Here is a 26,112-nt window from a genome sequence, read left to right on the forward strand (position 1 = left end):
TTTAAAAAGGAGTCAAGAAATTAAAGACTAATCAGCTTGATTTCAGCTCCCAGGGAAAATCCTGGAACAATCAGTCAAACAAATATTTGAAGGCAGTTGTTTTAAATGCGTGCTCCTGAGCAATCCAGGAACTCAGTCTTGAAGAAACTAGTGTAAGGAAGGTGCAAACCTACCTGCATATGCATAACCGGAGATCAGTTACTTATGGAAATATTCAAGGGCATAAAAGGAAAAAAGTATTCTATAGAAAACCTTAGAAACCAGATTTAATTTCATTCAATGCTTTTATTACTTCCCAGATAATAGAATAAACATGATCTTTGGGGGAAGATTGAAATAATTAGTTCTTTGTAGCCTAAAGGAGAGAAGACTGGAGCTAGTCAGGGAATCGGGGAAAAGACCAGACTAAGCATGTAAACACTTTTGCCAAGAGGAAGAGAATAATCATTTATCCATGTACAGGATTGCTAAAAAATAGGAAAGAATGAGTTTAAATTGCAGCAAGAAATGCTACAGTTAGACATTAGAAAATCTTACATGGAAAGATTATGAAATACCGTAAGTGATGACCAAGGAGCCTGTGGATATGCCAGTAGCAGAAGTTTTTTGCTAGTTAGATCACTATATGTCAGAATATGTATAGCTGATCCTGTCTTGCAGCAGAGGAATGCAGTAGATGATAACCTCTTAGGATCCTACTTTCCTGTGATTTTATTGTTGTATGAATACAACAGAAACACTAGTTCACATAGAAAAGATGGCTCTTTGCAATTAATTTATAACTTGTTGAAAAAAAACAATCGCCTTTATTATGAAAGCTGAACCCACTGGCCTCTGTCTTCCATTCCTTTTCTGTTAGCCTGAAATACACTGATGTGAACAAAAAGCCCCTTTTTGTCCCAAGGAGGAGAGGCTTCAGGAGAGAAGGAATAGCAGAAAAGTCCATACTCCACACAGGTCACAGGAGGTTCTCAGCACAGGAGAGCTGTTTGTTACAGTAAAAAAGAGTCTTAGACTACAGCTAAACAAGTGATGAATAATTTGGGGAAAAAGTGTATGTGGACATTTGATGAGCACACATACTTTGGTGTCTGGGGGCATCGATGCTGTAAGCTGAGCTGGGTGCTCTGAACTCCTGAGGAAGCTCTCTAGGATCTATGTAGCTGCACCATAAAGGCTAGAGCCCAAAGTGAAGAAAAAGGAAAAAATATCAAGCTCAGGATTTGAAAGAACCTCCTTTAAGTAGAATACATCTGGGTTTTGATCACAGCAGTCTTCTGGAAATTCCGTATCAAATGATCAACACAGGAAATACATGGAAATAAATGTTTCAGGGAAGAAAAACATTGCTGTCAAAAGAAAACATGGAGATTACTTTCTTTTCTTTTTCCCTGAAAGACTTCGGGTACAACTGAGGTCTTTTGTTCTTTTATATATTTAAAGAAATTTACCCTGGTAAAGGTGGCACAGCACTTGGTTAGCACTACTGCACACTCATTTGCGTTAATCTCATGATAAGCATGAAAAAGAATAGATTTACTTACTGCCTTTTGCTAAGACAAAGTACCAGGTAAGTATTATTGTTGCCAATGGAAACACTATTCAGGTGCATAAACATGCAATAACATCCCTGCGCTATCTTTAGCACAGACCAATAATTCTGGTCACTATGGTTTGCTTGACAGTTACTGAATTTCTGCTGATGTGTTTGGCATTTGGTTGTAATTACCTATTCATCTGAATTAAAAGATTGATCACTGCAGTCAACGACTGATACAAAACAACATAAAAGAGATACATTAATACTGGAATTTTATGTAAGCATTGTTCCAGAGGGAAAAGAACATATGCAACAGGAAAATTGAGAAGACATCTGTCACAGTAGTCAAGCCTCTATCAAGCTTGATAATGATTATGAATCCATTACCATTGATATATTGCATAAAGCTGTGGGAATAGGAAGCTTTTCACATTACACAGAGAGTAATCAACATCCAACAGAAGTAGTCCCATCACACACACACCTGCTGCGTGCCTCACATCAGAATATGTTATTTGAAAATCTAAATGTTATTGGCATGGCAGAAGGAGGCAGACAAATAATGAGATTCACTTATGAGCTATTTTATTCCTCTGTTAATGAGGTTTTCTAGTAACAAAACAAGCATTTAGTAACTTGCATATATTCCTCAGAATGTGTTGACATACGTAATTTAATCAATACATTTCAAACACAGCCAAGTAATATTTCCAGACTGTCTCTTATGAGTAAAGTCCAACTGCTTGTAATAGAAAGGCATATTTCTTTCTTATATATTTATGGATATGTATTTTTCATGTGCATTTATACTATTATTAAAAAAAAAAAAGAAAAAACTCGGGAGTATGTGGGCATGAGTGTATGCCCTAGAAATCTGTGGCTGCAAAAAATCTTATTTCAAATTAAGCAGAAAATGCCTTTATTTCAAGCATTTTTTCCAGAGCTGAACTAAATTCAAATGTGTATAACATGGAGCTTGTGTTTTGAAGACAAGAAAACTACTAGAAAATTAATTCCTTCTAAGAAAAACAACATGCAGCTCAGAATCTGTTGGTTTTTTTTTTTTTTTCTTCTAAAATCAGATAAAACACACATCTCAGATGGCGGATTTATGTACATGAACTGCAGTCTATGTTTTTCAAACAGTTTCAAAATTTGCCAAAATATGCTTACCCAGCATAAGAATATCCGCACACACATATGCATATGCACATACCCAGACAGGATGTTTCAGCATATACATACACATACATACATATAAACAGAGTATATACACATGAATATATTATATAATGTATATATTATATGTTTCAGCAAATATTTAGGTACTTTTTCCTACTAAGTGGTGTGACTTTTCAGATCTGTATCATAAAATTTAGGTGCCTTAAACCAAATGATGTGATGTTTTAACATTTTGGTTGCAGGTATTTTTAACACTTGAATCAACAAATTACCTTATTACTTACTACCCTTTCGTTGGATTTATTTACATCACTAAAAAAAGGGGAGATGTATCAATTATATAAACTAAAATCAAAACAAAACTTTTAGCTTTTTCAATTATGAAAGACGTTTTAAGATGACAATAGAAAATACACTTTTTACATCTATCTGTTACAGAGAAACACTGTGGTAAAATAGGCCATCAGAGATGAAATCATATGGTGTCGGGGGAAAAAAGTCTTAAGAATAATAAACAACTAAAGTGGTGAGCTGGTGTGACAGATAAAGGACAACACAGGCAACAAAAGGAACAATAGCGCAACTAGCAAACCAAAAGTAGTTTAAACATTTCTCTCAGACGTAGCAGCAGTCTGTTCTCAGAGTGAAAATGAATACATAAACATCCCTTTCATTGCAAATCACCATAGTCTAGCCAGGACGAGACAAAGGAAAAGCCAGATAATTGTCACTGTTCTATAAAAAGAAACAAATGTTATGTGACACAGAAAAGGAATCCTAATTTGGTCAATATGAGGAAAGTTAGGGTAGCTTTGGGGTTTTTTTTTTCTTCATTTCTTGTTTCCTCAGCATAATCCAAGAAGAAGCGTGTATTGCTGCAGGGTCTGTTCCACTAGACATGCTCTGAAAACGGCTACTGAAATGCATCCTTTAGGTGGAGGTACATGTGGTCTGTAAATCACTAAAGTCCTTAGCTCCTGGGCTGCTCAGCACTGCCAAGGCTAGGAGAGACCCGGGTCTTTAGGGAACTTACGCAGGAAAATTCAGGAAAAAAGTTTGCTAGCCTCGTATGCCTTATGCAAGAGGAGAAGAGTTTGCCTCAAACCAGCAGCTGTTGGGAAAGTTCATTGGTGCTGGCACTGCTAAGTGGGACAAGAGTTTTTATTACTTCGCTGTTCAATTCCTTTTTAATACAGTAGAGTCATCTTGGGTATTGGCTCTAGTTTAAACAGCTCTTAAATCCCACCGAAGAATATGACGTAGTATCAGCTAGGTGTTGTTAAGAAAGATCAGTGAATACAAGCAGGAGTTGATGCAGGAGGAGTAAAAACTGAGAAGAAATGAAGATGGTGAGAAAAAGTGAAGGGACAAAAACCTGAAGTTTTTTTGTTTTTTCCCTGAAATAATCTGCTTGGCCAGGAAAATTTTGTTCTTATGATAATGAATTCATGAAAATATAGCACTGCTTTAGAGAATGGTGTCTTGAATGGTATCAGCTGCATATGAAAGAAACTAAAATGCATTTCTGAAACCTCTGTAACCTATTAGAGAGATGTGTTCCATAGTTTCAGATCTCGGTTTGTAGCATGAGATCTAAGTCTTGGGAAAAAGATTCTTCAGAGACTCTGATTTCAGCTTTGAAGAAACAATGGCGATTGGGAGGCCACACAGCAGAACCACAGAAGAATGAAAGCTCTAGAGATAAAATAAGACAATTCTGCAATGGTCTGTATAACTAAACCACAAACTTACAGAAACATGCAGTAACAAGAATGCGCTGAAGACATTAAGAGAAAAATCTGAGAAGCACAGCCATACTGAGGCTGCAAGAAGCAGAATGCACTTGGTGTGGAAGAGATCATAGCACGTACCCTGTGGACAGAACTGTTGCATCTGCAAGAAACTAATGCAAATGCCCACAGACAAGATTGCCCATCCCTCTAAGGAAACAGAGTAAGCATGCCTGCATTTTCCACATGGATGCAGGTTTCTGTAGCGCACCCTGCAGCAAGGCATTGCTCCACGAACATTTAAGAGACTTTTCTTCAGCAGCCATCAGCATTTATTTGTGGGCACTGCTCAAAAAAGATTGAATGGATGGAATACTGGTTGGAATAAGAATGAAAAACTTACAACATACCGAACACAGAGGTCTTTTGGAAAGGGTAGATCTAAGCATAAATGGGCTGGTGAGAGACTGGGACGTCCTGCTTCAAATCAGCTGTTGTTAATGAATTCCATCGGCACTTGTACCTACAGACACGGGACACAGAGAGCTCTTTCTCTTGCTCACTTACGTATTAGTTTTTCTCTAGTGACCTAAGGAAGTCTTCCTATGTGTTCTGGCACAGGCCCTTCCTCACCACCCAAAAAATGTCACCTAGCCCACTCTACCCCATTCAGCATGATGGTGAGGTCCCCAGGCTGGCAACCACCGGTGCCCAACTGGGAGTAGTGGTTCGATGGTTGGACTCGATGATCTTGAAGGTCTTTTCCAACCTAAATGATTCCATGATTCTATGATTCTAGTGTGGCTGAGCACCGTGTGCTTGAAGGACCTAACCCTGCTGAGGGCAGGGGGGTGCCTCGGCAGAGCTCCCCATCCCGCGGTGCTTCTTCACAGCACAGTATTGGCCCAATGTACAAGCTCGCCCAGAGCTAGCTTATGGATCCCTAAAAATCCCTCCAGACTCTGTACACATCCTCGCAGAAACACTCATTTGTAAGTAAGCCTCAGTGGCAGCGGGGAAAGAAGTGTTTGTGAGCCAAATTTTGAAAGCAGCACTAAGTCTCTTAAAGCCTGTCTGGTCCTCTGGGGTTCTAGCGTAAAGTGTTTTCAAGCTAACTGTGTGAAAGAAGTAGCAGTAAAAATCCTTGGCTGCATTTTTCTTTTTCTTTTTTGTTATTTTAGTCTTCGTTATTTTAGTGAGATTGAGGTGGATTGAGTTTTACAACTTGCTTCGGCCAGAAAATGTTTCCTTACTTTTTTTTTTAATAGTAAATATTGCACTTAGATGATTTTGGAATAAAATGTTGAATTTAAGAATTTTTAAAAACCACTTAGTTTTGAAATTCAGTTCACTACAAATACATACGTCTAAAGGACAGCATTTGCCTCACTAACAAACATGTATTTCAGTTTTTCTGTTGAATGAAATTTGATGAAATTTGGGGAAACAAAATCTAGTAGTTTAGCCATGAATGCACCTTTTTGTCCTTGAAAGAACTGCTGTTGAATCAAAATAGGTATTGTCCATACATTCGTTCACGTAGTGCAAAATTTGCCTACATAAAATGGTCACAGGACAGCCCAGCCAAATGATTATTCCTCAGACTCTCTCTTCCTGCTGGCATCCCTGAAAACAAAATGCTGTTCATATAAATGTTTATGGAAACTTAATTCGATAAAAGCAAAAATGCAGGTTCTTTTCTGCGGGCTAATTTTATTTGGAGATTCTGCTGCCTTTATTGCTGACGAGTACTGTAAACAGCTTGACTAGTCTCAAAGAAATGAATGTGTCTATTCAACAATAAGACTCTAATTAGTGTAAGTAACTGGGAGAGAAGCTGGACCTTACAAATTTGTCTTTTTAATCTACATCCATTTTGTTGCATCATGTTATTATTCATGGCTGGAAATTTTTTTGACATTTACATTAGTGACATCAAACCACAAATTTAGTCCAAATTCTTTGAAGTTAGTGAAATCACTTCCATTTACTTCCGCGGGAATTTGATTAGCCCTAATGAAAGTATATTAAAAACTAAATGTGTTTTTTCTTCGGAATGGAGGGAAAAGATAGCATCTTTTCTTTTGTGTACTTGGTGTACTTTAAAAACACAGATAAGCAAAATCAGTGTAACTTTGGCCATTACCAGCTGAATCTCATATTTGCTGGTGCACAATTTTGGCAGGAACGTAACTGAGTTTATAGTGAGTTTTACCAGTGCCTCCAAGAAGGCTAGGATTATAAACACTACAGAGGAGCTTTTGGTCATAGTCTTTATAGGGATTGCCTTTCATCTGATGAAAGTACCATAAAACAGATTTAGAGCTTTGTTTTCTTTATCTTCTCTCCAGTTCAGGCGTACAGTAATTAAGAAGTATTTTTCTTGAGATGTTCAATTATTGCTATGCGTTATCTGTAATAATTGGTCTTTTTACTTAAAGCAGCATTGAACAACAAAAAAAGAGCCCTACAGATAACATTATGAAGTATGGCCAGACACTGATGTTTGCCTTCTCATAAAGGGGAATGTAAATGTGTGCATTCACTGAGTCTGATAATTATATTCATGACATAATTACCAAGAGAACATGCCGAATCTCATTGCTGAATGCTTCTGTAACTTTTAATGATTCACTTACTAAAGGAGCAAGCTCTTAGAAGTGCATAAATATCAGATACAACTTGTCCATTGAGTCTTTGAACTAATTCAAAAGGTCAAGCTTTTATGCAGGCTGCTTTCTTACAAAACAGTTAAGTAAAATATACAAGCAGTAGATACTCATTTTCAGTGTTTGTTTCATCAGGCCATGCAACGTGAGATGGGTTTTTGAGAAAGCAAATTAGTGTGTGGTCTGCTATTTGAAAAGTGAGTAAAATAATCCCTTGCAGAAAAGCACAACAGGTTTCAATTTAACAGAAGAAAGAGCTTTTCTATGGACTTTTGGACCCTCTTATTAAACTTAATAGATAATTATAATCTTTAGAATTCCAAAGATGAATATAAAATACTGTAGCATCGACACTGATGCCCTTAATCTCTAACCAAACATTTAATTTCTACAGAACATTATTAATTTCATCCTTTTAAAAACATGCTAAGGTTCTTAGGTTGCATGCAAATTAGTGCTGACTCTATTTATATGGTTAATCAAAAATACTACAGGCAAAGAGCAAGACTGGGACCACCTGCGTTATCAAGTTCACTTCTATTCAAAGGCAGGCAGGCCTGTAAGACAATATATGCTGATATATCTGTCAATTCAAGGCAAATCTAATGGAATCTATACATAATTTTTGTTTTAAGCAGCAATACTGATATCAGTTGGTTTGAAACACAGCACGAAGCAGTCTTCATATTTCCTACTCCAGTTGAATAAATATTCTTGAGGGACTACCAACGTCTTTGATGTTATTGCCCTGAATTCAAAGATTGGCACTGTGTGATTCACACTTTGCTGAAGCTGCAGAAATTCTGCTTTCTGAAAGTCTGCCCGGTGACTTACGTACAGCTGGTTGGCAATTTTCTCCTGCTTTTCTCTCCCACGACAACTGTGGACTTATCAAAAGGACACTTTTTCCCGCAAAAATGTATGGATTTCATCACTCTCATTGCCTTGCCCGTTTCTCTGACTTTTGTATCATTTGGGTCTCAAGAACCTGGGCTTGATGAGTGAAGGGCTGACCAGGGCTCCAGGCACCCCAAAGTGCCTCTGACAGATGTGGCCAGGTCTCAGCTGGCAGCCACAGAGGCAGGTGACTCAGTTTAGTTGCTTTTTCGTACTCACAGGGTTAAGCTCATTTGCAACCGGTTTCCCTATGGGCTTGGAAAATAGATTGCCGTGCTGGTTTGGGGGAGTGCAGACCTTGTGAACTCTTTTTCATCTAGTCCAGTATTCTGTCTCTAATAATAACTACCTCTTATGAAAACAGGGCAGGATAAACTCTCCCTGTGACTTGCTGGTCCTCCCTTGAGCCCCTCTGAACTAAGTAATGTTTTCCTTGGCACAATAAATGTTGTATCTGGGGGAAAAAAATGGTAACCATAAACAGATGCCTAGGGAAGACTAAGAATAGAGCAAGCTTAGATGATATTTCTCCTTAACAGTTTTCCCATCTCGAGTCACTTTCAGCTAAGGAGATTTCCTGAGCCTACTATGATTTGCATGTTTGGTAATCCACAAAATTTCTCTCTTCCAAGATCGGTCTCCTCACGAACTGTGTTGAAATTTTTGCACCCACAAAACCCTTTGGTGAGGAAGTCGACAGAGTGGCTCTCTGTTGTCTGAAGAGCCATGTCCTTTTGTTTATTTTGAACCTGGTTTCTGCTAGATCCATTTGACCATCAGTAGTTCTTGACTGGGAGGGATGATGAACAGTCGACCTCCCTCCACCCTCTCAGTGCTGCACATGTTTTGGTCAACACCATCACTTCTCTAAGCCCCCTGTGAAAGATCCTTAGCTGTTCCCTCTGTGGAAGCAGCCCTAGATCTCCCTTCCAAGTACTTCTCTGTACCTCCCTAGAACAGTGCCATGTCCTTCTAGTGCCGCCCAGTAAGATTTAATCTTTTAGCTGTCCCTTTTGGTTGCTTTTAAACAAACTCCCTCATCTTGCCACGGTTGTGTTTGAAGCTGAGCATGGCTGCGGTCGATCCGTAGAGAACCCCATTGGGATAGTGACCTATGAACCTCATGCCCGCTGTTACAAAGCAGCACTTCCAAACCCAGATTTTTGAACCTCACCCTGGACATATCTTGGCATCAAGTTAAGGATGCTACTTCCCCTCGTGCACTCAATCAACAGTCACAGAGAGCACCTAAATATTTCAACTCTGCTTCATGCTCCCCTGGGACATTTGCCCAGTTAGGATGGGGGTAATTGAAGTAATCTGATAAAGTTGTGTTTTCTGCCCTTGCTGCCTCTTTGACCTGATCTGTCTCTGCACATTACAGTCAGCGCTGCTGTCCTGATTGGGCCGTCAATGATATAGACCCAGCACTACATTCTCCCTGCTGAGGCCCCAGATTTCAATCCATACAGATTTGGTGTTCCACACAGATGAACCCATATAGACTCCATTGAAGCAGCTAGGGCATTAATTTGATTTGACTTTAAGGTCTCCTTAGCATATAATACTACGCTGCCACTGGCACTGTTCCTTCCAACTTTCATAATACACTCTCCTGTTGATTGTCTTCCCCTACCAAGTTTTGTCTGACCAGTGCTTTGACTGGAAGCCTTTAATGGTTTAACTGCAGCCAGCAACTCAGCACCACACAGCCACTCGCTCACTCACCGCCACCCCTCAGTGGGTGAGGGAGAAAATCGGAAAAAAAGTAAAACTCATGGGTTGAGATAAACACAGTTTAATAGGACAGAAAGGAAGAAAATAATAAATAATAATAATAATGACAACAATAATAATAAAATTACATTAATAACAATAAAAGGATTGGAATATACAAATGATGCACAATGCAATTGCTTACCGCTGCCGACTGATGCCCAGTTAGTCCCCAAGCAGTGATCCCTCCCAGCCCCACTCCCCCCAGTTTATATACTGGGCATGATATCACATGGTATGGAATACCCCTTTGGCCAGTTTGGGTCAGCTGCCCTGGCTGTGTCCCCTCCCAACTCCTTGTCCCCACTCCAGCCTTCTTGCTGGCTGGGCATGAGAAGCTGAAAAATCCTTGACTTAGTCTAAACACTACTGAGCAACAACTGAAAACATCAGTGTGTTATCAACATTCTTCTCATCCTAAATCCAAAACATAACACTATACCAGCTACTAGAAAGAAAATTAACTACCAGGACAAAGCCATACATCCTCTTTCCTAGATTTCTTCTACCATTTGTGCAGAAGTGGATATACTGCTGGTTTGGGTCCTTTCTTGGCATTGTATTTAAATGACAATCTGTTTGTTTTCCATTTCCTATTTCATGGGTTTCCGAGTTGCCATGGGCCTGAGTTCCTCTGCGTGGGACAGAACTAGGCTAAAAGCCAACATATTTGGGCAATCAGTGTATTCTGATGTGAACATATACCCTGCCAAGACCTGAACCTGAGCCTACCCGACTGTATAGGTAGCTGATCCAGGCTTCCTGCCACAAATCTCAGAGTCTGTGAAGCCTGGTAACCCTGGCACTGAGCAAAGCACCCGATTCAATTTAAAATGACTGACTGCACAATCACAATTAAGATATGCAATTTAGCATAAAATAAGGCAAACTAGCATAAAATAACTGATTTGAATTTGTAATGGGATCATAGAAGGAATTAATTGCCCCTAAGAAAAAAGTATGCTTAAAGAACAAATAAGCAAAAAATTTTAAAGGGAAAGAAGTAAGAAGCCTACCAGAGAAACCTCAGGTGACAGAAAAATGTTAGTGGAGCTTACAGAGAAAGTATGAATAGTTCAACTCAGGATTTATTAGTGCCCAGGGATTTTTTAGTTCCCTATAGCAACAGTCCAGCACTGCCAATATTTGACAATCCTCTACCAGATAATTTCTTCATTTTCTACCCTAAATCCTATGTGTCAGGTGCATATCATTCAAACAGAGGAACAGGGAAAGCAGAGGAGTCTAGTTACTTCTTTTGCCACATACACAAGCAGATTTTATGTCAGAGATACCAGATCAGGGGCAAAAATATTGCCAGGCAAATAGACCAAGTGCTGTCCTTAACAAGCCTCAGCAGAAAACAAACAGGTTGCACATACCATAGCACAGACCCTTGGAAAGGGATCCTAATTAGAGAGATTATAATGTGAGGAAATACAAATATATTGGGTGTAATAGGCTGCATACAAAATATTAGCTCTTTTGGAGAATATTGGTATGTCCAGGATTTAATTATAAAACTAGTCAAGATAAATGCCTACATGTAAACTTGCAGGCATGCAAAATTAACTGCATCAGAGAAAAGAATATTTGCCTTTCTGTGTGGCATTTAAACTTCCCAGTAGTGCAGCTCTGTGTAGTACCTAAGCAGGCTGATCAGGATCAACAGGTAAAACACTAAAGTTCATAATCACTTTGTAATGAATCAGATCTCAGCTGAACTCAGAAGGCCTTCTGCCTGAATATGCACTTCTGTATTTTGCTTACAGGGAAAATTTTACTGCTAGACATGCTAAGAATTTTTTTTTTTCCTGGCAGAAGAGAAAAGTACCCTCAGTTCTGGCCTGCAGTCCCCGAAGTGTCCTCCTTCCCAACCCATTGTTTTGTGGTTGGGTTCTATCCATTATTGTTCCAGGGCGATAACAGTTGCAAATGGGATTTGCAGGAACGGTCAGGGTTTGCTTAGCTCTGTCTCCACTGTGGTTAGTATGACCTTTACTGCTGATTTCAGCAGAACAAAGTTAAGACAACAATGATCTTTTGAAAATTTTGGATTTTTGAAAATCCAAGTTTACAATAGGAGGGACTTCTGCCAGGCTTCCTAGATACTGCAGGTCATTCTTTGGGAGTAAAATGAACAACTCTTTTTCGTAATTGTCTTTCCTAAGAGCTTAATTCCCAAGGGAAATAGTGTCATCTTTATTCCAACGAAACATTAATTTCCATGCAGGCGTGAGCTTCATGTCATGGGTGAAAGGAAAGGAAAAAGGCTGAGGTTCCTTTTGAGATAAAACACTTTGCATAAACACTGTGGGACTGCAGACAGGCAAAACCACACAGATTTACTGCCACGCGTCAAGGCCTGTGTAGTAGAAAGTTCATTGACTAGGAGTCACAACATAAACGGTGAATCAACATAACGCCAGCTCCAGCCTAGCAGCAGTAGCGAATGAGACCTGAAGCACGGATTTTATACTTCAACATGGAGAACAACAGAAAGGCAGGAGTTTTGGCCAAGGATGGGTCGTCTGACATGTTTTAAATATCATACTGGGCCCATTTGCTACAAATAATGTTTCAGCTGATCAGTGCTCATATTAGTAGAGCTAACAGGGTTAATAGGCATGTGGCTGTTGATTACTTAACATTGTAGATTCTTCATTACTGGGGATGAAAATACCTTAGAATAGATGATCTTGCCACAGGTCAGGTGGGTGGAATAGAGAACTTTGATGTCTCTTCCAGCCCTATTTGATTTTTTTCTTTATTTAAAATTTCTGCTTTATGCCCGCTCCAGTCTCCAGCATTGCCTTTTGGCAAAACAGCAGTCACGTATTATCACCGCTCAGTGTTATCTTAGTTAGAGAGAAAAAGGGGTAATTTCATGGGGTCATGACAGGTTATTGCAGGGTTTCCTTTTTTTAGATTTAAAGAAAAAGAGAAAAACAGAGATTGCATTCCTGCAGGTTAGCTAACCAAAACAGGAAGACAAAGTAAAACAAGGCAGAAGATGATACAGGAGTGAAGCAGTTGCAATTTCTTGATTTCAAACTCTGTCCTCCAACTGCTCTCCAGTTAACTGGATGGGAAATAGCACATTTTGTCCTCATTCTGCTGAATTTGTGGGGGCTGTGTACAGTAGCCCTTCACCTGCCTAAGATTAAGGCAATATATTCAATTCATTTTTCACAGAAAGAAAGAAGCTATTGTTTCATGAAGTAGCCTGCCTTATCTGGAAAAGCCTGAATTTCGAGTTTTCCCTAATCCTTGGCATATCAGATAGTGACAGGCAGTGAGTGGCCCAACGTGTTATTTTCTGATCCCCCCTGGGAACTGAAAACTTTAATTCTTTCCTAATGTTTTGACTGATACAGGAATCATAGCCTAATTTCACTAGAATATATGTGTTAGGCTTCAGACGTTACATGAGAGAGTAAGACCAGCACATGCATAATGAAACCACTGGAGTCAACAAGAACTTTAATCTGAACTTTGCAGCATGTTTAAAGTGAAATGTGGCCATGACAAGAGAAAAAACAACCAAACAAAACCCTCAAACTTTTCTGCAAGTAGGCACAGCATAGGAAAGCCCTGACCCAGATGTCACGAAGACGGGGACATTTCAGGTGATTCACAGATTTATTGCCTTCAAAGTAACCTCAGCAACAGATTTCCCCTCTAAGCAGTAGTGTTACACTCAAAGCAAATACATTCTCCTCAGGGAAAGGGCTTTTTGGTCTGAGCAGGCTCCAGTTATGAGTGTGGCAGCTGCAGAGAGCAGGTTGCTCTGCCTGAGAGACAGGACAGTTAGATATACCACCTATTGAAACAGATAACTTCTATTTCCAATCCCAGCAGGAGGTGGGATTTAGCGAAATGTGGTATCTCACACTTCTAATATTCCAATAAGCTATCAAACCATCATTAGCATGTCCTCTTCCCGTCCTTTTGTAACAATAATACATGGAGGCTTTAACCTTCAGGAGATTTCGGATCCAAATCCCTAGCAAACTTAAGCTGCTTTTGTGCAAATTTAAACATGGAAGCTCAGTAGGTTAGATGGACCACCACGTAAGGTTTTTTCCTGTCATTCAAGTAAAGCCTCGTTAAGGTAGCAATATATTTCCACATCTAGTAATAGATACTCTTGGAGACCTTTGTCTTTGAACCTGTGTATTACATTTTTTTATAGATTGTTTTTGAGCAAATACTATAATACGACTTGTACCAGGAAGTTACACTCATTAAAGAGAGGGAAATATTTACATTTTGATAGTGCTGAAGATAAAAGGAGAAAAGTAACAGAGAGTCACCCTGTTCCACGCAGTTGCCAGGAATTATTTCACTGACATCACTCAGGCCAGGATTTCATCTCAAGTTCATCTCTGACAATAAGGGAGGCTTAACTAAATAAATGCGAAACACTGGGGTTGTGTTTCTGTACAAGCCTCCTGAGAATGGAGAACTCGAAGCAGATCTGAGAATTTTGCAACCCCTCACCTCTGGAACTGCATTGCCTAAGAGAATATGAAATCTTAACTCACTAAGAGCAGACGACCTCTGTGCTATGTCTTTTCTTCTTTACAGTTACTGTTTCTGAGCTCTGACTTTCCCTCCTTCTCCCATCTCCCACAGTCTTTCTACAAACATGGGAATAGGGAAATCAGAAGACAATAGTTATTGCATCTGTATATACTCCACTTACTGTAGTTAACTGACTTTTCAAATGCTAGGTATCTTATTTCTCTGGCTTCAGCTTATATGGAAGCTGAAATGTACTCAGTCACTAGCTCTGCAGTACAAGGTGCTCAAACCCAAGACTACTCATAGAGGCTAAAATTAAACTAGCAGTCTCTTTTTTTAGATTTAGTAGCATTACGACTTTTAAGATTCCTTTGTTATAAAAGGGATAGGCCAGGCATAATGACATGAAATGAATAGAAAATAGCCCTGAAATGTGAATCCATCCACAATATGCATCATCAGGTTGCTCTGGAAATGGTGATGGGAGCTAGAAGGAGGAGTCACTAGTTATATGACATGCAATTTAAATTAATGGCCTTTGAGAAGCAGAGATTAATTTAAGGAGAACAGACCTACAAAGCCTCAGTCACTTGGAAGGCAGTTTTAGTCACTATTGACATTAAACAACATCACTCGTACTGAGTCCAAACTATGTTTACTATTGTTTCATTTCTTGCCAAAATTCACATTCTATTATCCTGGCACCCCAGAACTTGGAAGCTGTTAATGCAATTGGAAGAGAAAAATAAACAGAATGAAAGAAAAAAAACCTCAACCCTCTAAATATCTGGTTTATTTAAGTTAATAGTAAAAGTACAAGCGTCTAAAAACTAAGCCTTTTGTGAGAGAACGTATCATCAACTATTGCTATACATTTTTCATGAAAGGTAATAGATAGCTGCAACATTCTTTTTCAACAGGTTTCCATAATGATAACTTTCTTTAAAAAAATGAAATCACTGCTTACTCAAAATTTGCGTTTTTGAAGAAATAGAGCTTTGTGAAGGTTTTCGTAAATGCTTATCATACATAATGTGTAAGTATTGACGATCAGTTTCTGAAACACTTTTACAAATTTTTAAGAGAATTTTGAAGAATAGTCCTTTACTCTTCTTTCTACACTTCTCTTATTGCTGGCATGAACAGACAACGATGCTTTAACAACAGTTGAGGAACTGTGGGGTTTTTTAATATCTTCACTGAAGATGTTTGTGTGTTTGGGGGATAGAAGAAGAAAATGAAGCTTTTAAATCTTGCTTCACATTCCAGCTTCAATTTGAGATTAGTCAGCGGCAGAGCCAGACAAACCCTGAGTAACTGTTTGGGGTGGCAGGGCTCAGCATCAAGACAAAACATCCCACCCCCACTTATCTCCATATAAAACACAAAATATAAATACGGGAATATGAAGCTTTAGAATATAAAACACCGATTGGGTGCTCAGGGTGGAGAGGAAGAAATAGATAGTAACACTAAGAATACGTCAAGGTTAAAAATCAGAGCATTTGGAGATTTTACATGCAATTAGCAAAGAAAAGGTAAGGTAGACCACTGGCTAAAGAATACATGCACTTCTGAAGTCTATTTTCTCCTCAGATTATATTATTATTAAACAGAATATGCTGAGAATATTTTAAACCATACAAGGAAAAGTGAGCACAGATTTCACAAGATCCTAGATTTCATGGTGGTGGTAAATCACAAGAATATAGTTCCCAGAATGATGTATTTATAGCAGTAGATGAAAACTACAATAATCCTGCTCATTTTAAAGTTATTTTAGGAGCTAACACAGTTTACAGCAGTGGAGGGAAAAGGGAGACACTTTCACAGAGGAAAGAAAATGTCTGAGAACACAAACCGTAAATTCAGATGCCAGCACTTGTCCCGTTCATTATGTTCTGTTCACTTGTGTATGAAAACATGTACCAATTGCCCAAGACCATGAGTACAGTTACATGCAAGATAAATCACCTCTCCTGAAAACTAGCAACATAAAGATTCCCTTCCTACCACCTCTCTTTCAAGTAGTGCTGCAATCTCAAGGAATTGAGGCAAAGCCTCCTCTCGGATGTACAGTCTATTGCATTGTAGAACCACTTGAAGTCATTAATTGTGGAAGAGATTATTGAGCAGCTCTTTTTTCCTAGCATTTGTAGAAGGACAGAGGTTTTCCTTGTTATATACCTGCCTATAACTGATCAAAGACTCTGTACAACTAAAAAGACTTTATACATGTCATCATCTAATATGTTAAATCAAAGAGCTAGCCTGTTATAAATAGGGTTAAACATAGCAAATAGTGATAGTTCTTCCTCACAACACAAACTTTTAACTGAATGCTATTCTGATGATGAATTGTTTAGAATTGCAGTAGGAAATGTATACTCCTGTAACTATAAAGTAAATGCATCAGTTCTTCAAGAGGACTAGTTCTTTTCTTTCTGACATTAACACATGAAATCCTGGCCCGTTTGAGTCAATAAAGCTTTGGCTAATTATTTCATCAGAGCCAGATGTAAAGCCTTCTCTTATGTCCTTTAATGAAAGAAATGTGATCTGCTGGAAGAGATCAAAGCCCATATGAGCAGTATTCACTGATGCCAATTCTTCTGATTTGTTGCTGTAATTGGAAACTCATTAAAATGCAATGGTTTTAAAATGCATTTTACTTGCAATTGCTTTATTTCTCCTTGTAGTTCAGCTTTTCCCTATGACTATGTGCATATATAGGTGATATAAACCTAATTAGGGAACATGCAGCTGTGCAATAAGATTCAGCTGATGAATAGTAGGTATTTAAATCCATATGATAGGACCAGCTGAAGACAGACTTGGCGAAAAAATTGAGCTGGATGGCTATCTTAAAGACATGAGAACTTTGAATATACATTTTATTTTTGTGGTGAGCCATGATCTCTAACTAGTTGACTGGCATTAAAAAGAAATCCAGAATAGAATCTATTTTAATTGCTATCATCAGATAAAAAGTATAAATTATCCCATTGATGTTATATTCAGAAAAACTTCCTTCTGTTGTTTTGACACTGGAACGCTAAATTCAGCTAGTGTAAACTGAAGGTATCTACAGAATTCAATGGTGCTGTCTGCTACAGCTGTGATTTTGATCCAGCAAGTTGACGGAAAATATACCGTGATGTACTTTTGTTATAAATCTGCTGAGTTCCTTTAGCATTCGCCTAAAGCATGAAATACTTCAGAGCAGCCTTCCCAGAGGTTCACAGAAATGCAGCACAGAATAATTTGGCCTCGGAAAATACTACTTTACACAGGTTTTAAAAAGTGAACTCTTTGAATGATTTGAATATGAAGTCTTACTAATGTCTACTGACTCAGCTATGTCATCGACTCACTCAGCAAAATACCAGATATCTGTTCCAATGGGTAAAGGCACATTGCAAAGAAAAGCATAGCAAGTTGCATTATCCACAGGACCAAGAAAATCACGCAGCATTTCTTTGGCTGTTAAATAAAGCTTAGAAGTGTAAAAGCCTATCTTGTCTCTGAGGGCTAACTATGACCTCCCAAGAGAAAGAGGCAAAGAGAATTTTCTCTTCCCGCTTTTGTGAAAGGCATAAGCATCAGAAAATAATATGGCTACCATAGCACAACATTTTGCACTAAAAAATCAAGGAAATTTAAATTCTTTGGAACAGTAACAGGGACTTTCTTGTTGGTTTCCTAGGAAACTAAGTGGCCTAGACTCCTCCTGTGCCAAGAAGCTGCTGGGACATCAGGTCAGAGGCTTAATTAACTTTTTATGTGAATTACTCAGCAATAAAAACCAGTTAGCCTGCTCAGGAAAGAAGGTGCTGCTTAAGTCAATCAGAAAAGCACTTACTTAGGTGGAAAAAACCTCCACAATTAAAAGCAAAACAAGCAAAAAAGAAGCACTGAGATATAAATGTGCCTGCTTTATAATTTAAGGGGCTAAGCATAATAAATATTTCAACCCTTTAACTCTTCTTCGCAGCTGATCTTGACTTTGCTACTTGTTTCTTACCATTAATAGAAATGACCTAAGAACAAGAGGAGGCAACTCCACACGTTCATATGATATATGCCATGATCATGAAGTTGAAGAAAACAAGTCTCAGATACGTCATTGAAATTCATCTTCATGCTGTCAGACAAAAAAGAGCATGCAACACACTTCACAGTAACCGCTTTAAAATAAACAAAAGATTATCTTGAAAAATCTCAGGCGACCTAGTCTTTACGAAGTATAAGGAAAGGAGAAATGAGATCTACTCAACAGACATCTCTCCTCATGGTTTGCAAGCTGGCTTCTGCTGCTCCTGTGCACTAAATAAATTTTGACTATTAAAAGCTACCCTTGAATGGCAGTTCCTCCACGCAGGCTGCCTTACCTGGACTGCTAAAGTCAGCAGCCTTCATCGTTGGTGTTCGCGTTGTGAGGTCCAACACGGCTTGCACGGGCAACAGAGCGGAACTTGTGAGCCAAATTCTGTTACTGTTGCACTGCTGAAATAGGGTTAAAGCCGATGGATCAACCCCAAATTTACATGCATAAACAAAATGAGATTTTGGCACGATTTCTTAACTTTCTTGTTTATAAAGTATCCCTGTGACACGAATGCTTGACAATGTGGATTAATAGCAGATTAATTCAGCAGATAGTGTAAACCCACATAATTACACGTGAATGTGACGCAGCTATACCAATTCTTTGCAGATGAGATTCAGGCACTTAATACTTTTCCTTTCAAAGTTTCATCTAAGTGGTCATAATTTTAAGGGGACTTCTATCTACATACAATGTAAAACATTTGTCAGTGCCTATGGAAAAGTTCAATGTTCTGCTTGCTTTTAAAGAAATAAGTAGGAAAATGTGGGAAAGCACCCAAACTATAGGAATAAACATCTTTCTTACTGACTGAACTTCTCAGGGATGCCATAATATCCAATTTTGAGTGTATCATCTCTTGGCAACGAAATACCTGTGATATCGCTGTTTCTGTACCATGACTTCATTGGCAGACTGAAAAAGAACAGCAGATGCTTTGCAGAAAAAGAGACTTCTTTAATTAATGAATATTTTTAGCAACTAGCACCCCCAAAAGTCACAAATAACATTTCTGATAAATAAATATGTTGAAATATTATTAGTTCTATCTTTAGAAGCCTTCTCCCACATAGACATTCTGCTATTTTAAGTCAAATTCATTATTTTGGAAAAAAGATTTAGATGAATTTCATGTCTGAGAACACAGGGATTATTAGGACAGACCAAATGTAATATACAATCTCAGCATTTCCAGTTCCGACCTACATATGGCTATTATGCCAGCTGTTACTGGGTTTCTTTTCCCCAGATTTCTATTTTGTTGGTAGCACACTATTCACTCAGGATTAATATTTTACCAGGGAATTCATTTCTACTTGAGGCTGAATATCAAATTCGATTCCAAGTTGTGAATTTTAGACTTGGCAATAACATATAAGAACATTCTCTATTTTGGTAGGGCAATCATTCTTTTATGATTAGCTTTTTAATATTTTCATTGCTATTAGAATGTGACTTACACTTCTGTTTTTCAGACTTTAAGCACCAGATTTTCAGGAAACATTTGCAAATACTGAGGTGAGTATTGTGTGTATGTATGTCTAAGGCATATACTGCTTTTTAATATATGTGCAAAATGTGTTCATCCTGATTGCAGACTTTATGACCTTATCCATTTTAACTTCAATAAATATCTTCCTTTCAGCAATAAGGCCTCAAGATTTTTTCTCAAAGGCAACCTCTTAATACTCCAATATGGACACCCCATATTTCTCATGACCACCTGAGGTAACTTCACTCCAGCCTGTGCAGGGAATAGGCAAGTGGGAATGAGAAAATCTCCGCTCATCTGCACATTTTGGACCAGAACTGAGACCGAAGCAATCTGGCAGCATCAGTTTTAGACAATCAAACATGGAAACAAAGGCAGAGTAACAAAGGAATTGTATCTGCTGGAGACCAGCAAAGTCCCTCCGGGTAGCACAGGATTTCTGGTAATCATCAAAACATATATTTTTGCTGTACGAGAGCTCACAAACTTTTCCTATGTTATTGTAAAATCCTATTGGGAGCAATAGACTATTACCATGAGGTAGAATAAATAACGACAATTATGGGCACACTTACAGAACTAATTCTGTCTAGCTACCTCTCTGATAAATGTAGAGTTAGTGCCCATTTAGATCGAACCGTAAAACAACTACTTTGCTTTTATTACCTCATTATAAAATACCAACCACTAAAACCTGCCAACCTTCTGTCTTCCGAAGAAGTGAAGACAAACACGACCCATTGGTCAGTTCTCCTTGCAAATGAAAACGCGTTGGAATACAGTGAGTGAGGGGCAAGCCGCAAAATGAGTCACAATGAGCAAAGGAAATAAAAGGGAAAATCAAAGTTTCACAAAGGCAAAAATGATAAGAGAAAATGTAAGCCCACCACTGAAAGAGGAAGGAGGACAAACAACTTATGACCCAAGGAAGGGTGAGGTATTTAATGCTACTTTTTTTCAGTCTTCATAATGAAGCATTTCTATAAACCATAATAATAAGGCTTAGCTGTGACCATCAATTTAAGCAAGACAATAAGAAAAAAAGAGGGTAGTATTATTTAATCAGAATCCTGTGTCAGACCATATGACCAACATTGATGACTTTAATATAAATAAGTAAACTAATAAGCATTGGGGAGTTTGTAGAAGAGAAATCTGTGGTTGCCAGAGAGTCAAACTGTGAACCATATGCAGGTTTAAATACAAATGTTTTGTGGAATGTTACCTTTTATTCCAAATCTCAAAAAGAACAGTTATCCTCATACAGGCCAGAATTATGAAAAAAAATAATGTTTAGGATAGTTAGATTTTTCAGACTAAAGATTCTGATGAATTTCACTTCAGAAAAATCACCAAAACAGCATTTCAACAACGAGGCATTATCTCTGAGAGCTCGCATAGATGAGATTCAAAGGCATTGAAAAAAAAGTAAACACAATGAATATAAGTATCTTATAAGACACAAGTCTGGAGGAATAGAAGCCAGTCATTTTATATGATCTCCAGGGAAAAAAAAAAAAAAGAAAAAATATATTAAGTCCTCATTTTATAGGATTACAGAACATACAAGACAATTTAAATAATCCACTATAGTTTTTTCAAGAAAGTAGACACAAGATTTTTCCTCTTTCTGCTTTTTCAGGTCAACATTCCTTCAAATATGTTCAGCATGCTTATGCCTGATCTTCTCTCCCTTCCACTCACCTGCCAAAATGATGAAGTTCATATTGCCTGACTTTTTATAGACCTTTTTGGTAACAATCTTCCTTTTATTTTACTGGCTTTAACTGAAGTCTGTGGTTCTGCTAAAGAAATGCTTTGCAGTACAACCATCATGGTGTTCCAACTGTTCAGTCAAATCCAATTTTCTTTGCAAATAGCACTGTTGATTCAGCTTACATTATTGAGATTAAGACATTTGTTGTTTTATTATATTTTTATACAATATATTGTTTTCCTTTAAACAATATATGGCTTAAAGTGGTCAATACTTACAGAATTTCTGCAGGAGTAAGCCAAATTGCTCATGTTTGTAGCCACTGATAAGATGAAAGGTTGCTACAAGAGAAGCATGCCAATGTTTTTACATCTTACGTCATCACTATAGAAGCAGATTTCTGATTGTTTGGGTACTTATGTTTTTAAAAGCTTAGATTTACTGAGAATTGAATCTTGACGCTGAGTACTCCACGCTTCCATTGGTTAGTTAGTTTGCTTTCCACAGCTATGTTGCTTTAGTACCTGTGACAATATTAAAATAGTACTGGAAATAGATACTATGGTTCATGTTCACTAAGGAGAGGCACAGAAATTACATGCAGTACTTGATGGAATTCAGAGGTTTCACCATAAAAGGAAATTTGTGCAAACGTATCTTTCAGTTTCAATCCACAATGGCAATATCTATATGACAAATTATCACAAGTTTTAACCTCTCATCTGTCTTCTACACACTAATCCATTTCTACAGTGAATGCATCTAATATTCAAAAGTCTGGAGCAGCTTCAAATGGAAGTCATTATAATATTGTCTGGGGTGTGAGTCAAGCAATAGTTCTGAAGCAAGGGTAAATTTAAAAATCAGTTGGTAAGATTTTTTGTTTATTCTTCTGGGAATTTTTTTTCCTGATTCAATAGCTTCTAGCCACATTGTTGCTCAGCAGATGTACACTGTATTTAATTGGAATTTCTGCAATATTCCTATTTTTCACAGTGCAAACCCCAAGATACTACCTAGAAAGAAGTCATTCTGAAACACATTTCTGTATGTATACCATTGATAACAGTTACAGACGTCTGATTTTTTTCAGGAAAGCATAATGCAGCATTCAAGTCAAGGAGTTTACCTATATATATTTTGTATTTTCTTTCCAATACCTGCAACAAAGGGAGGCTGCTTTGCTTCCATATACAGTATGAAAGCTGGAATATCTATAATAGAATTGCAACAGTGTCTGTTAAGCCTGTGCATGTCTGACTCATGTTGATGCAGAAGCTGATTTGCATATGCACATATACAAATATGAGTGTTGAAACGCGGGGCTGCAAGACCAAATCCTGGTGCGCTGCATATGCAGCCTGAGTTCAAACACCTGCACACTTTTGTCCAACCCTTTTGGAAATCTCCCTCTTATCAACTTACTTTGTGGCTGCATTGTCATTTCACTGCTTGGATAACTAATATGTTCAGAGGACTACAAATGGCATAAGTTGCTGAGAAGTAAATTGGATTTTTATTGCCAAATTTTCTCTCCAGTTACATTACTAGCTTACAACCTCCAGTGAAGTGAACAGAAAGGCTATACATGCATGAGTGTTGGTGGACTGTGACCTTTAAAACCAAAGCAGATCTGAGTAATACAGGAAAAAAGATACTGCTTTATCCTTCATTTCCAGTTTGAACCTCAGTTTTTTTGAAGAACCTTTATGTTATTCTGGATGCTCTGAGCTACTAACATGGTCAAGTTACTAATACCTTTTCCCATTCCCTCTCCTTGAGTAAACTGCCCTACAAAAATGTATTTCTGCCTTGGAACTGTCTTGTCTTCTTCCCTTGTGCTATCCTTGGAAATGTCTACAGACATGAACAAATGATGGGCCTAGAAGATGCCATAGACCAATCTACATCCTTCAGTGTGGGTTTTTATTTCATTGGTATCTTTTTGTGGTATACAGCTGTCACATGCTCTTGCTTGAGAATAGCAAAGCAAAAAGTCCATGGGTTTCCATACTTAGACTTACAATATGTTTTCTAGAGGTTACATTCTACCTAATTCAAAATTATTCGAAAAGCTACATCTTCTTAATACTGGATTATGAGAATTCTTTAATCTCTAGTTCACACAAGGAGCTCACCACAGTATTTCTAGAACCCCAACTCACAATTTCCTCTTAGAAAAAAGATAAATGCTTGATATATCCACTTAGCTACTAGCAAAATCATTGTGGAACAATAGAAGCATCTATACATTAGCAATATTAAAGTCTCTGGCAAGCAACTCCTCACATGGGATAAACCCCTGCCTTTGAACTGTTCCAGGGAAAGTCTTGCTGATTTTAGTGAAACACCTTGCATGTGCCTTAAAACTAATGGTTGCAACTCTCAGGTTAATGTTTTATTCGGTATTCTTAAAGGAAGCTAACAAGTCTAGGTCTGCGATTACATGTATGGATGGAAAGTTGAAGCAATCAAAGGCTAAAGGCAAATATCCTCACATATATGAGGAAGAGATGGAGATTAGTACTCAACTGTTTAGATCATGGTCTCCGTAGAGATTCATGCTCTAAAAAACCCCAAAACATCACAATTAGCTGCCACTTCCAAAAATGAATGCACATAGTTTTGATCCAGAAAATGTACATGCTGATAGTTAAAAATTTAACATGCTAAGAACTCAATCGGCTTTGATGGGCTGCTGTAAATTATGCTCATTCCTAAGGTTTCTGTTTGTTTGTTTTAGAAGAACTGGGACACAAGTAATTAAAATCATCCTGTGGGTCACTCTCTCGGTCACACAATGACTCATCTGCTGAGCTGGTAACAGAATTGTCTCTGCTGGATCTGTATTGCTTTCCCCGTGTTTCTGGCACCGGGCTCACTGCTAGCTCAGTATGATCTGCAAACTTAACATCACCATCTGCTACCACTCAAGTGGTACAACTCTTTCCCAGCATTCCTGATGTTTGATGTGCCAAAACCAGAGATTTTAGAATTTGTCAAGTGCTTTGAAGTTGAAAAGTGCTAAACTACATCAATTTTATGTCCAGTCTGCCTCTCCACTTGCATAACCTGAGTCAGATTTTGGAGATCTCTGAACCTGTTTCTACAGAAACTTAAAAAAATACAAGAAAAATCAGAATGCAAAGGTCCCTCTGGGGGTGTATGTTTATGATGATTGTCATAAGACGCACACCCCATGTATTCCTACTGACTCCAGCATAACAGAAAGATAGAGACAAAACACAATTGACTTAAATCATAAAAAACAGTACATCAGATCCTTGCCAATCTTGAATGGGAACAGTTGATATAAACACAGAGGACTTTGGCAGAAAAGTTAGCATTGCTTAAAAAACTCAAATGAAAATGCCATCTACACAAAGATGGAATAAATTCCAGGTAAACCTATCTGAAGGAAGGCTTAAAATGACTACATTTCCACTTAAAACTGCCTATATGGCAAATCAGGAGGACTACAAGAACAGAAGAGGAAAGTGAAGACAAAAGTATAACAATTTGTAAACTGATTTCCTTTGTTCTATGTTTATACCCACTCTTTTCCCAAATGTTAACCACGGTGAAGGGGACAGTGAGTGTCTGAAAGCTGTTGACCAAACTGTGAGAGGAAGGGAATATGGAAGTACCTTTATATCCTCTAGCAAGTGCAAGACCATCCCAATCATGCTCTTAACACATCCTCCAAATAAATTTCCAGAGACTTGATCTACATGTCTCTTCAATCTGATGGGGAAAGAAAGAGAAGTGGAAAATCCTACAGTGGTACAATAGTTTTAAGTTGCAAGGACAAGGCCTTGAGCAATACAGTTTAATGACAAAGCCCTTCTCTGAGTGAGGGGCTGGACCAGATGACCTCCAGGGATCCTTTCTGTGATTCTAATTAGCAATTGCTCTATTGCTTTATTTTACTACCATAGAAACACATATTGGGAAAGGACATTTGCTTCTTGAATGTTCATACATTGACAAGAAGAGTGGGAAGTTACTATACTGGCCGTGAATATGAGTGTACATACTTGATGAGGCAAAATGACTGCCAAAACTAGTACTCTATACCTCCAGTGACAGCTAGTTGTGCATGATAAAGAAGGGGATAAGAATGGATCAAGCAGTCAGTGATACTTCCTATTGCTGGTATTCAGGTATCATAATATAAATGACAAAGAGAAATAACAGAAATAATAAATGAAGCGTTGTCCTTTTCATTTCCAGACACCTCATTCTTTCACACTCAAAAAAAAAAAAAAAAAAAAAAAGCATTTCAATAAATCTGTCTTGGTTATACCTTTAATATAAACCTTGTATTGGTTTGTCCAGCATGTACTGCTGTGGACAGCATGCAGTGCCCTATGGTAGGCAAGAGAAGACCTCCCATTTGCTTTGTCCTGTTGTCCCAGTTCACAAATAGCTGCCCAAAAGCAGGGGAACGTGCACCTAAGTGAGCCAAGGCTGG

The 26,112-nt window shown here is 38.1% G+C and overlaps 1 long non-coding RNA gene across 7 annotated transcripts in view; it reads right to left on the bottom strand.

Annotated features, from left to right (window-relative positions):
- Positions 1–26,112, bottom strand: part of LOC128135609 (uncharacterized) — a 56,301-nt gene that overhangs the window by 2,835 nt on the left and 27,354 nt on the right. The window contains exons 2-8 of one of the 7 annotated variants that reach the window (XR_008233160.1): positions 22,081–22,162; positions 21,917–21,979; positions 20,809–20,901; positions 19,304–19,344; positions 18,713–18,827; positions 18,346–18,465; positions 4,863–4,975 (exon numbers count right to left, since the gene is read on the bottom strand). This is a non-coding gene — a long non-coding RNA (uncharacterized LOC128135609). The remainder of the gene's footprint in view (positions 1–4,862; positions 4,976–18,345; positions 18,466–18,712; positions 18,828–19,303; positions 19,345–20,808; positions 20,902–21,916; positions 21,980–22,080; positions 22,163–26,112) is intronic. The other 6 variants (XR_008233159.1, XR_008233165.1, XR_008233161.1 and 3 more) reach the window with 6 other exon arrangements.

The sequence above is a fragment of the Harpia harpyja genome, chromosome 23 (assembly GCF_026419915.1).
Source record: "Harpia harpyja isolate bHarHar1 chromosome 23, bHarHar1 primary haplotype, whole genome shotgun sequence".
Classification (NCBI taxonomy): Eukaryota; Metazoa; Chordata; class Aves; order Accipitriformes; family Accipitridae; genus Harpia; species Harpia harpyja.